This window comes from Pagrus major, chromosome 24 (assembly GCF_040436345.1).
Source record: "Pagrus major chromosome 24, Pma_NU_1.0".
Lineage (NCBI taxonomy): Eukaryota > Metazoa > Chordata > Actinopteri > Spariformes > Sparidae > Pagrus > Pagrus major.
This window is the reverse complement of record NC_133238.1, coordinates 5,555,386-5,569,940: the sequence shown is the minus strand read 5'-3', so window position 1 is coordinate 5,569,940 and position 14,555 is coordinate 5,555,386. Positions and strand designations below refer to the sequence as shown.

Sequence of the window (14,555 nt, the reverse complement as noted above, 5' to 3'; positions counted from 1 at the left end):
GCCGAGCGATGGATCGCTGGAAAAAGGACACAAAACAGGCACAATGTGTGGACCAGCCACCCTCGTCAAGTCGCACCAGTGTTTTTGAATTTGCAGCAACTTTTAGTGCCCAATGAGGATGAGCAAATTGCCCAAGGCACCTAACTCTGCTATTATCCCCGCAGAGGCACCGTCAGCCAGGGGGCTGAGCCTGGGAAAGGCCATCCTGTGTCAGACTGTTCCAACTCATACTTACCTGGCAGGGGAGATACCATGATCAAGAAGGTGGTTCACCCAGGGCGAGGCTCAGCCATTGCACTCCGGTTGTGCTGACCCCTGCGAATTCCCCAAATGTGGGAATCTCGACTGCATAATTTGTGGTAGTGGGGGACTGCGTCCGCGCTCTCCCCTGATGACAATGTGGAAGAAAAACAAGTGAGTGCTCGTCTCCCGCGCTTTCTGCCGAGCAGCTCGGAAAGCCGACCTTCAACCTCTGAATGCTGCTTTGGGGTCCTTGTGTTACCGTTTCAATCCGTCCTGAAAGTCACAGCGTTGCAGTACACCGGCGTCTGCTGTGTCGCAGTGCGTTGCGTGCGGGTTACCCGTTTTCCCGGTAAAAGGGCAGAGTGGGCGTGGCCTGCTAGAGACGGCACAAACCTTGTTGCGTCTCCTCCTCTGCGAGGCATTGCATAAGAAATGTGGTCTGGACGCGTCCATTGCTGGAATGCCTACTGGTAGGCTTTTGTGCGGCACATTGTCTCTGGTTGCATTCAGACTGGGCGGAGACATCATGCCAAGTGGCCGTTGACGGAGTGTTATTTTTCTATTTTGCCGAGCGATGGATCGCTGGAAAAAGGACACAAAACAGGCACAATGTGTGGACCAGCCACCCTCGTCAAGTCGCACCAGTGTTTTTGAATTTGCAGCAACTTTTAGTGCCCAATGAGGATGAGCAAATTGCCCAAGGCACCTAACTCTGCTATTATCCCCCCAGAGGCACCGTCAGCCAGGGGGCTGAGCCTGGGAAAGGCCATCCTGTGTCAGACTGTTCCAACTCATACTTACCTGGCAGGGGAGATACCATGATCAAGAAGGTGGTTCACCCAGGGCGAGGCTCAGCCATTGCACTCCGGTTGTGCTGACCCCTGCGAATTCCCCAAATGTGGGAATCTCGACTGCATAATTTGTGGTAGTGGGGGACTGCGTCCGCGCTCTCCCCTGATGACAATGTGGAAGAAAAACAAGTGAGTGCTCGTCTCCCGCGCTTTCTGCCGAGCAGCTCGGAAAGCCGACCTTCAGCCTCTGAATGCTGCTTTGGGGTCCTTGTGTTACCGTTTCAATCCGTCCTGAAAGTCACAGCGTTGCAGTACACCGGCGTCTGCTGTGTCGCAGTGCGTTGCGTGCGGGTTACCCGTTTTCCCGGTAAAAGGGCAGAGTGGGCGTGGCCTGCTAGAGACGGCACAAACCTTGTTGCGTCTCCTCCTCTGCGAGGCATTGCATAAGAAATGTGGTCTGGACGCGTCCATTGCTGGAATGCCTACTGGTAGGCTTTTGTGCGGCACATTGTCTCTGGTTGCATTCAGACTGGGCGGAGACATCATGCCAAGTGGCCGTTGACGGAGTGTTATTTTTCTATTTTGCCGAGCGATGGATCGCTGGAAAAAGGACACAAAACAGGCACAATGTGTGGACCAGCCACCCTCGTCAAGTCGCACCAGTGTTTTTGAATTTGCAGCAACTTTTAGTGCCCAATGAGGATGAGCAAATTGCCCAAGGCACCTAACTCTGCTATTATCCCCGCAGAGGCACCGTCAGCCAGGGGGCTGAGCCTGGGAAAGGCCATCCTGTGTCAGACTGTTCCAACTCATACTTACCTGGCAGGGGAGATACCATGATCAAGAAGGTGGTTCACCCAGGGCGAGGCTCAGCCATTGCACTCCGGTTGTGCTGACCCCTGCGAATTCCCCAAATGTGGGAATCTCGACTGCATAATTTGTGGTAGTGGGGGACTGCGTCCGCGCTCTCCCCTGATGACAATGTGGAAGAAAAACAAGTGAGTGCTCGTCTCCCGCGCTTTCTGCCGAGCAGCTCGGAAAGCCGACCTTCAACCTCTGAATGCTGCTTTGGGGTCCTTGTGTTACCGTTTCAATCCGTCCTGAAAGTCACAGCGTTGCAGTACACCGGCGTCTGCTGTGTCGCAGTGCGTTGCGTGCGGGTTACCCGTTTTCCCGGTAAAAGGGCAGAGTGGGCGTGGCCTGCTAGAGACGGCACAAACCTTGTTGCGTCTCCTCCTCTGCGAGGCATTGCATAAGAAATGTGGTCTGGACGCGTCCATTGCTGGAATGCCTACTGGTAGGCTTTTGTGCGGCACATTGTCTCTGGTTGCATTCAGACTGGGCGGAGACATCATGCCAAGTGGCCGTTGACGGAGTGTTATTTTTCTATTTTGCCGAGCGATGGATCGCTGGAAAAAGGACACAAAACAGGCACAATGTGTGGACCAGCCACCCTCGTCAAGTCGCACCAGTGTTTTTGAATTTGCAGCAACTTTTAGTGCCCAATGAGGATGAGCAAATTGCCCAAGGCACCTAACTCTGCTATTATCCCCCCAGAGGCACCGTCAGCCAGGGGGCTGAGCCTGGGAAAGGCCATCCTGTGTCAGACTGTTCCAACTCATACTTACCTGGCAGGGGAGATACCATGATCAAGAAGGTGGTTCACCCAGGGCGAGGCTCAGCCATTGCACTCCGGTTGTGCTGACCCCTGCGAATTCCCCAAATGTGGGAATCTCGACTGCATAATTTGTGGTAGTGGGGGACTGCGTCCGCGCTCTCCCCTGATGACAATGTGGAAGAAAAACAAGTGAGTGCTCGTCTCCCGCGCTTTCTGCCGAGCAGCTCGGAAAGCCGACCTTCAACCTCTGAATGCTGCTTTGGGGTCCTTGTGTTACCGTTTCAATCCGTCCTGAAAGTCACAGCGTTGCAGTACACCGGCGTCTGCTGTGTCGCAGTGCGTTGCGTGCGGGTTACCCGTTTTCCCGGTAAAAGGGCAGAGTGGGCGTGGCCTGCTAGAGACGGCACAAACCTTGTTGCGTCTCCTCCTCTGCGAGGCATTGCATAAGAAATGTGGTCTGGACGCGTCCATTGCTGGAATGCCTACTGGTAGGCTTTTGTGCGGCACATTGTCTCTGGTTGCATTCAGACTGGGCGGAGACATCATGCCAAGTGGCCGTTGACGGAGTGTTATTTTTCTATTTTGCCGAGCGATGGATCGCTGGAAAAAGGACACAAAACAGGCACAATGTGTGGACCAGCCACCCTCGTCAAGTCGCACCAGTGTTTTTGAATTTGCAGCAACTTTTAGTGCCCAATGAGGATGAGCAAATTGCCCAAGGCACCTAACTCTGCTATTATCCCCGCAGAGGCACCGTCAGCCAGGGGGCTGAGCCTGGGAAAGGCCATCCTGTGTCAGACTGTTCCAACTCATACTTACCTGGCAGGGGAGATACCATGATCAAGAAGGTGGTTCACCCAGGGCGAGGCTCAGCCATTGCACTCCGGTTGTGCTGACCCCTGCGAATTCCCCAAATGTGGGAATCTCGACTGCATAATTTGTGGTAGTGGGGGACTGCGTCCGCGCTCTCCCCTGATGACAATGTGGAAGAAAAACAAGTGAGTGCTCGTCTCCCGCGCTTTCTGCCGAGCAGCTCGGAAAGCCGACCTTCAACCTCTGAATGCTGCTTTGGGGTCCTTGTGTTACCGTTTCAATCCGTCCTGAAAGTCACAGCGTTGCAGTACACCGGCGTCTGCTGTGTCGCAGTGCGTTGCGTGCGGGTTACCCGTTTTCCCGGTAAAAGGGCAGAGTGGGCGTGGCCTGCTAGAGACGGCACAAACCTTGTTGCGTCTCCTCCTCTGCGAGGCATTGCATAAGAAATGTGGTCTGGACGCGTCCATTGCTGGAATGCCTACTGGTAGGCTTTTGTGCGGCACATTGTCTCTGGTTGCATTCAGACTGGGCGGAGACATCATGCCAAGTGGCCGTTGACGGAGTGTTATTTGTCTGATGACAATGTGGAAGAAAAACAAGTGAGTGCTCGTCTCCCGCGCTTTCTGCCGAGCAGCTCGGAAAGCCGACCTTCAACCTCTGAATGCTGCTTTGGGGTCCTTGTGTTACCGTTTCAATCCGTCCTGAAAGTCACAGCGTTGCAGTACACCGGCGTCTGCTGTGTCGCAGTGCGTTGCGTGCGGGTTACCCGTTTTCCCGGTAAAAGGGCAGAGTGGGCGTGGCCTGCTAGAGACGGCACAAACCTTGTTGCGTCTCCTCCTCTGCGAGGCATTGCATAAGAAATGTGGTCTGGACGCGTCCATTGCTGGAATGCCTACTGGTAGGCTTTTGTGCGGCACATTGTCTCTGGTTGCATTCAGACTGGGCGGAGACATCATGCCAAGTGGCCGTTGACGGAGTGTTATTTTTCTATTTTGCCGAGCGATGGATCGCTGGAAAAAGGACACAAAACAGGCACAATGTGTGGACCAGCCACCCTCGTCAAGTCGCACCAGTGTTTTTGAATTTGCAGCAACTTTTAGTGCCCAATGAGGATGAGCAAATTGCCCAAGGCACCTAACTCTGCTATTATCCCCGCAGAGGCACCGTCAGCCAGGGGGCTGAGCCTGGGAAAGGCCATCCTGTGTCAGACTGTTCCAACTCATACTTACCTGGCAGGGGAGATACCATGATCAAGAAGGTGGTTCACCCAGGGCGAGGCTCAGCCATTGCACTCCGGTTGTGCTGACCCCTGCGAATTCCCCAAATGTGGGAATCTCGACTGCATAATTTGTGGTAGTGGGGGACTGCGTCCGCGCTCTCCCCTGATGACAATGTGGAAGAAAAACAAGTGAGTGCTCGTCTCCCGCGCTTTCTGCCGAGCAGCTCGGAAAGCCGACCTTCAACCTCTGAATGCTGCTTTGGGGTCCTTGTGTTACCGTTTCAATCCGTCCTGAAAGTCACAGCGTTGCAGTACACCGGCGTCTGCTGTGTCGCAGTGCGTTGCGTGCGGGTTACCCGTTTTCCCGGTAAAAGGGCAGAGTGGGCGTGGCCTGCTAGAGACGGCACAAACCTTGTTGCGTCTCCTCCTCTGCGAGGCATTGCATAAGAAATGTGGTCTGGACGCGTCCATTGCTGGAATGCCTACTGGTAGGCTTTTGTGCGGCACATTGTCTCTGGTTGCATTCAGACTGGGCGGAGACATCATGCCAAGTGGCCGTTGACGGAGTGTTATTTTTCTATTTTGCCGAGCGATGGATCGCTGGAAAAAGGACACAAAACAGGCACAATGTGTGGACCAGCCACCCTCGTCAAGTCGCACCAGTGTTTTTGAATTTGCAGCAACTTTTAGTGCCCAATGAGGATGAGCAAATTGCCCAAGGCACCTAACTCTGCTATTATCCCCCCAGAGGCACCGTCAGCCAGGGGGCTGAGCCTGGGAAAGGCCATCCTGTGTCAGACTGTTCCAACTCATACTTACCTGGCAGGGGAGATACCATGATCAAGAAGGTGGTTCACCCAGGGCGAGGCTCAGCCATTGCACTCCGGTTGTGCTGACCCCTGCGAATTCCCCAAATGTGGGAATCTCGACTGCATAATTTGTGGTAGTGGGGGACTGCGTCCGCGCTCTCCCCTGATGACAATGTGGAAGAAAAACAAGTGAGTGCTCGTCTCCCGCGCTTTCTGCCGAGCAGCTCGGAAAGCCGACCTTCAACCTCTGAATGCTGCTTTGGGGTCCTTGTGTTACCGTTTCAATCCGTCCTGAAAGTCACAGCGTTGCAGTACACCGGCGTCTGCTGTGTCGCAGTGCGTTGCGTGCGGGTTACCCGTTTTCCCGGTAAAAGGGCAGAGTGGGCGTGGCCTGCTAGAGACGGCACAAACCTTGTTGCGTCTCCTCCTCTGCGAGGCATTGCATAAGAAATGTGGTCTGGACGCGTCCATTGCTGGAATGCCTACTGGTAGGCTTTTGTGCGGCACATTGTCTCTGGTTGCATTCAGACTGGGCGGAGACATCATGCCAAGTGGCCGTTGACGGAGTGTTATTTTTCTATTTTGCCGAGCGATGGATCGCTGGAAAAAGGACACAAAACAGGCACAATGTGTGGACCAGCCACCCTCGTCAAGTCGCACCAGTGTTTTTGAATTTGCAGCAACTTTTAGTGCCCAATGAGGATGAGCAAATTGCCCAAGGCACCTAACTCTGCTATTATCCCCGCAGAGGCACCGTCAGCCAGGGGGCTGAGCCTGGGAAAGGCCATCCTGTGTCAGACTGTTCCAACTCATACTTACCTGGCAGGGGAGATACCATGATCAAGAAGGTGGTTCACCCAGGGCGAGGCTCAGCCATTGCACTCCGGTTGTGCTGACCCCTGCGAATTCCCCAAATGTGGGAATCTCGACTGCATAATTTGTGGTAGTGGGGGACTGCGTCCGCGCTCTCCCCTGATGACAATGTGGAAGAAAAACAAGTGAGTGCTCGTCTCCCGCGCTTTCTGCCGAGCAGCTCGGAAAGCCGACCTTCAACCTCTGAATGCTGCTTTGGGGTCCTTGTGTTACCGTTTCAATCCGTCCTGAAAGTCACAGCGTTGCAGTACACCGGCGTCTGCTGTGTCGCAGTGCGTTGCGTGCGGGTTACCCGTTTTCCCGGTAAAAGGGCAGAGTGGGCGTGGCCTGCTAGAGACGGCACAAACCTTGTTGCGTCTCCTCCTCTGCGAGGCATTGCATAAGAAATGTGGTCTGGACGCGTCCATTGCTGGAATGCCTACTGGTAGGCTTTTGTGCGGCACATTGTCTCTGGTTGCATTCAGACTGGGCGGAGACATCATGCCAAGTGGCCGTTGACGGAGTGTTATTTGTCTGATGACAATGTGGAAGAAAAACAAGTGAGTGCTCGTCTCCCGCGCTTTCTGCCGAGCAGCTCGGAAAGCCGACCTTCAACCTCTGAATGCTGCTTTGGGGTCCTTGTGTTACCGTTTCAATCCGTCCTGAAAGTCACAGCGTTGCAGTACACCGGCGTCTGCTGTGTCGCAGTGCGTTGCGTGCGGGTTACCCGTTTTCCCGGTAAAAGGGCAGAGTGGGCGTGGCCTGCTAGAGACGGCACAAACCTTGTTGCGTCTCCTCCTCTGCGAGGCATTGCATAAGAAATGTGGTCTGGACGCGTCCATTGCTGGAATGCCTACTGGTAGGCTTTTGTGCGGCACATTGTCTCTGGTTGCATTCAGACTGGGCGGAGACATCATGCCAAGTGGCCGTTGACGGAGTGTTATTTTTCTATTTTGCCGAGCGATGGATCGCTGGAAAAAGGACACAAAACAGGCACAATGTGTGGACCAGCCACCCTCGTCAAGTCGCACCAGTGTTTTTGAATTTGCAGCAACTTTTAGTGCCCAATGAGGATGAGCAAATTGCCCAAGGCACCTAACTCTGCTATTATCCCCCCAGAGGCACCGTCAGCCAGGGGGCTGAGCCTGGGAAAGGCCATCCTGTGTCAGACTGTTCCAACTCATACTTACCTGGCAGGGGAGATACCATGATCAAGAAGGTGGTTCACCCAGGGCGAGGCTCAGCCATTGCACTCCGGTTGTGCTGACCCCTGCGAATTCCCCAAATGTGGGAATCTCGACTGCATAATTTGTGGTAGTGGGGGACTGCGTCCGCGCTCTCCCCTGATGACAATGTGGAAGAAAAACAAGTGAGTGCTCGTCTCCCGCGCTTTCTGCCGAGCAGCTCGGAAAGCCGACCTTCAACCTCTGAATGCTGCTTTGGGGTCCTTGTGTTACCGTTTCAATCCGTCCTGAAAGTCACAGCGTTGCAGTACACCGGCGTCTGCTGTGTCGCAGTGCGTTGCGTGCGGGTTACCCGTTTTCCCGGTAAAAGGGCAGAGTGGGCGTGGCCTGCTAGAGACGGCACAAACCTTGTTGCGTCTCCTCCTCTGCGAGGCATTGCATAAGAAATGTGGTCTGGACGCGTCCATTGCTGGAATGCCTACTGGTAGGCTTTTGTGCGGCACATTGTCTCTGGTTGCATTCAGACTGGGCGGAGACATCATGCCAAGTGGCCGTTGACGGAGTGTTATTTTTCTATTTTGCCGAGCGATGGATCGCTGGAAAAAGGACACAAAACAGGCACAATGTGTGGACCAGCCACCCTCGTCAAGTCGCACCAGTGTTTTTGAATTTGCAGCAACTTTTAGTGCCCAATGAGGATGAGCAAATTGCCCAAGGCACCTAACTCTGCTATTATCCCCCCAGAGGCACCGTCAGCCAGGGGGCTGAGCCTGGGAAAGGCCATCCTGTGTCAGACTGTTCCAACTCATACTTACCTGGCAGGGGAGATACCATGATCAAGAAGGTGGTTCACCCAGGGCGAGGCTCAGCCATTGCACTCCGGTTGTGCTGACCCCTGCGAATTCCCCAAATGTGGGAATCTCGACTGCATAATTTGTGGTAGTGGGGGACTGCGTCCGCGCTCTCCCCTGATGACAATGTGGAAGAAAAACAAGTGAGTGCTCGTCTCCCGCGCTTTCTGCCGAGCAGCTCGGAAAGCCGACCTTCAACCTCTGAATGCTGCTTTGGGGTCCTTGTGTTACCGTTTCAATCCGTCCTGAAAGTCACAGCGTTGCAGTACACCGGCGTCTGCTGTGTCGCAGTGCGTTGCGTGCGGGTTACCCGTTTTCCCGGTAAAAGGGCAGAGTGGGCGTGGCCTGCTAGAGACGGCACAAACCTTGTTGCGTCTCCTCCTCTGCGAGGCATTGCATAAGAAATGTGGTCTGGACGCGTCCATTGCTGGAATGCCTACTGGTAGGCTTTTGTGCGGCACATTGTCTCTGGTTGCATTCAGACTGGGCGGAGACATCATGCCAAGTGGCCGTTGACGGAGTGTTATTTTTCTATTTTGCCGAGCGATGGATCGCTGGAAAAAGGACACAAAACAGGCACAATGTGTGGACCAGCCACCCTCGTCAAGTCGCACCAGTGTTTTTGAATTTGCAGCAACTTTTAGTGCCCAATGAGGATGAGCAAATTGCCCAAGGCACCTAACTCTGCTATTATCCCCCCAGAGGCACCGTCAGCCAGGGGGCTGAGCCTGGGAAAGGCCATCCTGTGTCAGACTGTTCCAACTCATACTTACCTGGCAGGGGAGATACCATGATCAAGAAGGTGGTTCACCCAGGGCGAGGCTCAGCCATTGCACTCCGGTTGTGCTGACCCCTGCGAATTCCCCAAATGTGGGAATCTCGACTGCATAATTTGTGGTAGTGGGGGACTGCGTCCGCGCTCTCCCCTGATGACAATGTGGAAGAAAAACAAGTGAGTGCTCGTCTCCCGCGCTTTCTGCCGAGCAGCTCGGAAAGCCGACCTTCAACCTCTGAATGCTGCTTTGGGGTCCTTGTGTTACCGTTTCAATCCGTCCTGAAAGTCACAGCGTTGCAGTACACCGGCGTCTGCTGTGTCGCAGTGCGTTGCATGCGGGTTACCCGTTTTCCCGGTAAAAGGGCAGAGTGGGCGTGGCCTGCTAGAGACGGCACAAACCTTGTTGCGTCTCCTCCTCTGCGAGGCATTGCATAAGAAATGTGGTCTGGACGCGTCCATTGCTGGAATGCCTACTGGTAGGCTTTTGTGCGGCACATTGTCTCTGGTTGCATTCAGACTGGGCGGAGACATCATGCCAAGTGGCCGTTGACGGAGTGTTATTTTTCTATTTTGCCGAGCGATGGATCGCTGGAAAAAGGACACAAAACAGGCACAATGTGTGGACCAGCCACCCTCGTCAAGTCGCACCAGTGTTTTTGAATTTGCAGCAACTTTTAGTGCCCAATGAGGATGAGCAAATTGCCCAAGGCACCTAACTCTGCTATTATCCCCCCAGAGGCACCGTCAGCCAGGGGGCTGAGCCTGGGAAAGGCCATCCTGTGTCAGACTGTTCCAACTCATACTTACCTGGCAGGGGAGATACCATGATCAAGAAGGTGGTTCACCCAGGGCGAGGCTCAGCCATTGCACTCCGGTTGTGCTGACCCCTGCGAATTCCCCAAATGTGGGAATCTCGACTGCATAATTTGTGGTAGTGGGGGACTGCGTCCGCGCTCTCCCCTGATGACAATGTGGAAGAAAAACAAGTGAGTGCTCGTCTCCCGCGCTTTCTGCCGAGCAGCTCGGAAAGCCGACCTTCAACCTCTGAATGCTGCTTTGGGGTCCTTGTGTTACCGTTTCAATCCGTCCTGAAAGTCACAGCGTTGCAGTACACCGGCGTCTGCTGTGTCGCAGTGCGTTGCGTGCGGGTTACCCGTTTTCCCGGTAAAAGGGCAGAGTGGGCGTGGCCTGCTAGAGACGGCACAAACCTTGTTGCGTCTCCTCCTCTGCGAGGCATTGCATAAGAAATGTGGTCTGGACGCGTCCATTGCTGGAATGCCTACTGGTAGGCTTTTGTGCGGCACATCGTCTCTGGTTGCATTCAGACTGGGCGGAGACATCATGCCAAGTGGCCGTTGACGGAGTGTTATTTTTCTATTTTGCCGAGCGATGGATCGCTGGAAAAAGGACACAAAACAGGCACAATGTGTGGACCAGCCACCCTCGTCAAGTCGCACCAGTGGTTTTGAATTTGCAGCAACTTTTAGTGCCCAATGAGGATGAGCAAATTGCCCAAGGCACCTAACTCTGCTATTATCCCCACAGAGGCACCGTCAGCCAGGGGGCTGAGCCTGGGAAAGGCCATCCTGTGTCAGACTGTTCCAACTCATACTTACCTGGCAGGGGAGATACCATGATCAAGAAGGTGGTTCACCCAGGGCGAGGCTCAGCCATTGCACTCCGGTTGTGCTGACCCCTGCGAATTCCCCAAATGTGGGAATCTCGACTGCATAATTTGTGGTAGTGGGGGACTGCGTCCGCGCTCTCCCCTGATGACAATGTGGAAGAAAAACAAGTGAGTGCTCGTCTCCCGCGCTTTCTGCCGAGCAGCTCGGAAAGCCGACCTTCAACCTCTGAATGCTGCTTTGGGGTCCTTGTGTTACCGTTTCAATCCGTCCTGAAAGTCACAGCGTTGCAGTACACCGGCGTCTGCTGTGTCGCAGTGCGTTGCGTGCGGGTTACCCGTTTTCCCGGTAAAAGGGCAGAGTGGGCGTGGCCTGCTAGAGACGGCACAAACCTTGTTGCGTCTCCTCCTCTGCGAGGCATTGCATAAGAAATGTGGTCTGGACGCGTCCATTGCTGGAATGCCTACTGGTAGGCTTTTGTGCGGCACATTGTCTCTGGTTGCATTCAGACTGGGCGGAGACATCATGCCAAGTGGCCGTTGACGGAGTGTTATTTTTCTATTTTGCCGAGCGATGGATCGCTGGAAAAAGGACACAAAACAGGCACAATGTGTGGACCAGCCACCCTCGTCAAGTCGCACCAGTGTTTTTGAATTTGCAGCAACTTTTAGTGCCCAATGAGGATGAGCAAATTGCCCAAGGCACCTAACTCTGCTATTATCCCCACAGAGGCACCGTCAGCCAGGGGGCTGAGCCTGGGAAAGGCCATCCTGTGTCAGACTGTTCCAACTCATACTTACCTGGCAGGGGAGATACCATGATCAAGAAGGTGGTTCACCCAGGGCGAGGCTCAGCCATTGCACTCCGGTTGTGCTGACCCCTGCGAATTCCCCAAATGTGGGAATCTCGACTGCATAATTTGTGGTAGTGGGGGACTGCGTCCGCGCTCTCCCCTGATGACAATGTGGAAGAAAAACAAGTGAGTGCTCGTCTCCCGCGCTTTCTGCCGAGCAGCTCGGAAAGCCGACCTTCAACCTCTGAATGCTGCTTTGGGGTCCTTGTGTTACCGTTTCAATCCGTCCTGAAAGTCACAGCGTTGCAGTACACCGGCGTCTGCTGTGTCGCAGTGCGTTGCGTGCGGGTTACCCGTTTTCCCGGTAAAAGGGCAGAGTGGGCGTGGCCTGCTAGAGACGGCACAAACCTTGTTGCGTCTCCTCCTCTGCGAGGCATTGCATAAGAAATGTGGTCTGGACGCGTCCATTGCTGGAATGCCTACTGGTAGGCTTTTGTGCGGCACATTGTCTCTGGTTGCATTCAGACTGGGCGGAGACATCATGCCAAGTGGCCGTTGACGGAGTGTTATTTTTCTATTTTGCCGAGCGATGGATCGCTGGAAAAAGGACACAAAACAGGCACAATGTGTGGACCAGCCACCCTCGTCAAGTCGCACCAGTGTTTTTGAATTTGCAGCAACTTTTAGTGCCCAATGAGGATGAGCAAATTGCCCAAGGCACCTAACTCTGCTATTATCCCCCCAGAGGCACCGTCAGCCAGGGGGCTGAGCCTGGGAAAGGCCATCCTGTGTCAGACTGTTCCAACTCATACTTACCTGGCAGGGGAGATACCATGATCAAGAAGGTGGTTCACCCAGGGCGAGGCTCAGCCATTGCACTCCGGTTGTGCTGACCCCTGCGAATTCCCCAAATGTGGGAATCTCGACTGCATAATTTGTGGTAGTGGGGGACTGCGTCCGCGCTCTCCCCTGATGACAATGTGGAAGAAAAACAAGTGAGTGTTCGTCTCCCGCGCTTTCTGCCGAGCAGCTCGGAAAGCCAACCTTCAACCTCTGAATGCTGCTTTGGGGTCCTTGTGTTACCGTTTCAATCCGTCCTGAAAGTCACAGCGTTGCAGTACACCAACGTCTGCTGTGTCGCAGTGCGTTGCGTGCGGGTTACCCGTTTTCCCGGTAAAAGGGCAGAGTGGGCGTGGCCTGCTAGAGACGGCACAAACCTTGTTGCGTCTCCTCCTCTGCGAGGCATTGCATAAGAAATGTGGTCTGGACACGTCCATTGCTGGAATGCCTACTGGTAGGCTTTTGTGCGGCACATTGTCTCTGGTTGCATTCAGACTGGGCGGAGACATCATGCCAAGTGGCCGTTGACGGAGTGTTATTTTTCTATTTTGCCGAGCGATGGATCGCTGGAAAAAGGACACAAAACAGGCACAATGTGTGGACCAGCCACCCTCGTCAAGTCGCACCAGTGTTTTTGAATTTGCAGCAACTTTTAGTGCCCAATGAGGATGAGCAAATTGCCCAAGGCACCTAACTCTGCTATTATCCCCCCAGAGGCACCGTCAGCCAGGGGGCTGAGCCTGGGAAAGGCCATCCTGTGTCAGACTGTTCCAACTCATACTTACCTGGCAGGGGAGATACCATGATCAAGAAGGTGGTTCACCCAGGGCGAGGCTCAGCCATTGCACTCCGGTTGTGCTGACCCCTGCGAATTCCCCAAATGTGGGAATCTCGACTGCATAATTTGTGGTAGTGGGGGACTGCGTCCGCGCTCTCCCCTGATGACAATGTGGAAGAAAAACAAATGAGTGCTCGTCTCCCGCGCTTTCTGCCGAGCAGCTCGGAAAGCCAACCTTCAACCTCTGAATGCTGCTTTGGGGTCCTTGTGTTACCGTTTCAATCCGTCCTGAAAGTCACAGCGTTGCAGTACACCGGCGTCTGCTGTGTCGCAGTGCGTTGCGTGCGGGTTACCCGTTTTCCCGGTAAAAGGGCAGAGTGGGCGTGGCCTGCTAGAGACGGCACAAACCTTGTTGCGTCTCCTCCTCTGCGAGGCATTGCATAAGAAATGTGGTCTGGACGCGTCCATTGCTGGAATGCCTACTGGTAGGCTTTTGTGCGGCACATTGTCTCTGGTTGCATTCAGACTGGGCGGAGACATCATGCCAAGTGGCCGTTGACGGAGTGTTATTTTTCTATTTTGCCGAGCGATGGATCGCTGGAAAAAGGACACAAAACAGGCACAATGTGTGGACCAGCCCCCCTCGTCAAGTCGCACCAGTGTTTTTGAATTTGCAGCAACTTTTAGTGCCCAATGAGGATGAGCAAATTGCCCAAGGCACCTAACTCTGCTATTATCCCCCAAGAGGCACCGTCAGCCAGGGGGCTGAGCCTGGGAAAGGCCATCCTGTGTCAGACTGTTCCAACTCATACTTACCTGGCAGGGGAGATACCATAATCAAGAAGGTGGTTCACCCAGGGCGAGGCTCAGCCATTGCACTCCGGTTGTGCTGACCCCTGCGAATTCCCCAAATGTGGGAATCTCGACTGCATAATTTGTGGTAGTGGGGGACTGCGTCCGCGCTCTCCCCTGATGACAATGTGGAAGAAAAACAAGTGAGTGCTCGTCTGGCGCGCTTTCTGCCGAGCAGCTCGGAAAGCCAACCTTCAACCTCTGAATGCTGCTTTGGGGTCCTTGTGTTACCGTTTCAATCCGTCCTGAAAGTCACAGCGTTGCAGTACACCGGCGTCTGCTGTGTCGCAGTGCGTTGCGTGCGGGTTACCCGTTTTCCCGGTAAAAGGGCAGAGTGGGCGTGGCCTGCTAGAGACGGCACAAACCTTGTTGCGTCTCCTCCTCTGCGAGGCATTGCATAAGAAATGTGGTCTGGACACGTCCATTGCTGGAATGCCTACTGGTAGGCTTTTGTGCGGCACATTGTCTCTGGTTGCATTCAGACTGGGCGGAGACATCATGCCAAGTGGCCG

General features: G+C 54.3%; 17 non-coding genes across 17 annotated transcripts; all 17 read left to right on the top strand.

Moving 5' to 3' along the window:
• Positions 1-227: 227 nt before the first annotated feature.
• Positions 228-391, top strand: LOC140992719 (U1 spliceosomal RNA). Its single transcript, XR_012178276.1, has one exon. It is a non-coding gene; the product is annotated as a U1 spliceosomal RNA (small nuclear RNA).
• Positions 392-1,036: 645 nt separating this feature from the next.
• Positions 1,037-1,200, top strand: LOC140992718 (U1 spliceosomal RNA). The gene has a single exon (XR_012178275.1). It is a non-coding gene; the product is annotated as a U1 spliceosomal RNA (small nuclear RNA).
• A 645-nt stretch (positions 1,201-1,845) lies between these two features.
• Positions 1,846-2,009, top strand: LOC140992717 (U1 spliceosomal RNA). The gene has a single exon (XR_012178274.1). It is a non-coding gene; the product is annotated as a U1 spliceosomal RNA (small nuclear RNA).
• Positions 2,010-2,654: 645 nt separating this feature from the next.
• LOC140992715 (U1 spliceosomal RNA) lies at positions 2,655-2,818 on the top strand. The gene has a single exon (XR_012178272.1). It is a non-coding gene; the product is annotated as a U1 spliceosomal RNA (small nuclear RNA).
• A 645-nt stretch (positions 2,819-3,463) lies between these two features.
• Positions 3,464-3,627, top strand: LOC140992714 (U1 spliceosomal RNA). The gene has a single exon (XR_012178271.1). It is a non-coding gene; the product is annotated as a U1 spliceosomal RNA (small nuclear RNA).
• Positions 3,628-4,686: 1,059 nt separating this feature from the next.
• LOC140992713 (U1 spliceosomal RNA) lies at positions 4,687-4,850 on the top strand. Its single transcript, XR_012178270.1, has one exon. It is a non-coding gene; the product is annotated as a U1 spliceosomal RNA (small nuclear RNA).
• Positions 4,851-5,495: 645 nt separating this feature from the next.
• On the top strand, positions 5,496-5,659 carry LOC140992712 (U1 spliceosomal RNA). The gene has a single exon (XR_012178269.1). It is a non-coding gene; the product is annotated as a U1 spliceosomal RNA (small nuclear RNA).
• A 645-nt stretch (positions 5,660-6,304) lies between these two features.
• LOC140992711 (U1 spliceosomal RNA) lies at positions 6,305-6,468 on the top strand. Its single transcript, XR_012178268.1, has one exon. It is a non-coding gene; the product is annotated as a U1 spliceosomal RNA (small nuclear RNA).
• A 1,059-nt stretch (positions 6,469-7,527) lies between these two features.
• On the top strand, positions 7,528-7,691 carry LOC140992710 (U1 spliceosomal RNA). The gene has a single exon (XR_012178267.1). It is a non-coding gene; the product is annotated as a U1 spliceosomal RNA (small nuclear RNA).
• A 645-nt stretch (positions 7,692-8,336) lies between these two features.
• LOC140992708 (U1 spliceosomal RNA) lies at positions 8,337-8,500 on the top strand. The gene has a single exon (XR_012178266.1). It is a non-coding gene; the product is annotated as a U1 spliceosomal RNA (small nuclear RNA).
• Positions 8,501-9,145: 645 nt separating this feature from the next.
• LOC140992707 (U1 spliceosomal RNA) lies at positions 9,146-9,309 on the top strand. The gene has a single exon (XR_012178265.1). It is a non-coding gene; the product is annotated as a U1 spliceosomal RNA (small nuclear RNA).
• A 645-nt stretch (positions 9,310-9,954) lies between these two features.
• LOC140992706 (U1 spliceosomal RNA) lies at positions 9,955-10,118 on the top strand. The gene has a single exon (XR_012178264.1). It is a non-coding gene; the product is annotated as a U1 spliceosomal RNA (small nuclear RNA).
• Positions 10,119-10,763: 645 nt separating this feature from the next.
• On the top strand, positions 10,764-10,927 carry LOC140992705 (U1 spliceosomal RNA). The gene has a single exon (XR_012178263.1). It is a non-coding gene; the product is annotated as a U1 spliceosomal RNA (small nuclear RNA).
• A 645-nt stretch (positions 10,928-11,572) lies between these two features.
• Positions 11,573-11,736, top strand: LOC140992703 (U1 spliceosomal RNA). The gene has a single exon (XR_012178261.1). It is a non-coding gene; the product is annotated as a U1 spliceosomal RNA (small nuclear RNA).
• Positions 11,737-12,381: 645 nt separating this feature from the next.
• LOC140992702 (U1 spliceosomal RNA) lies at positions 12,382-12,545 on the top strand. Its single transcript, XR_012178260.1, has one exon. It is a non-coding gene; the product is annotated as a U1 spliceosomal RNA (small nuclear RNA).
• A 645-nt stretch (positions 12,546-13,190) lies between these two features.
• LOC140992701 (U1 spliceosomal RNA) lies at positions 13,191-13,354 on the top strand. The gene has a single exon (XR_012178259.1). It is a non-coding gene; the product is annotated as a U1 spliceosomal RNA (small nuclear RNA).
• A 645-nt stretch (positions 13,355-13,999) lies between these two features.
• Positions 14,000-14,163, top strand: LOC140992794 (U1 spliceosomal RNA). Its single transcript, XR_012178343.1, has one exon. It is a non-coding gene; the product is annotated as a U1 spliceosomal RNA (small nuclear RNA).
• The last annotated feature ends 392 nt before the right edge of the window (positions 14,164-14,555 follow it).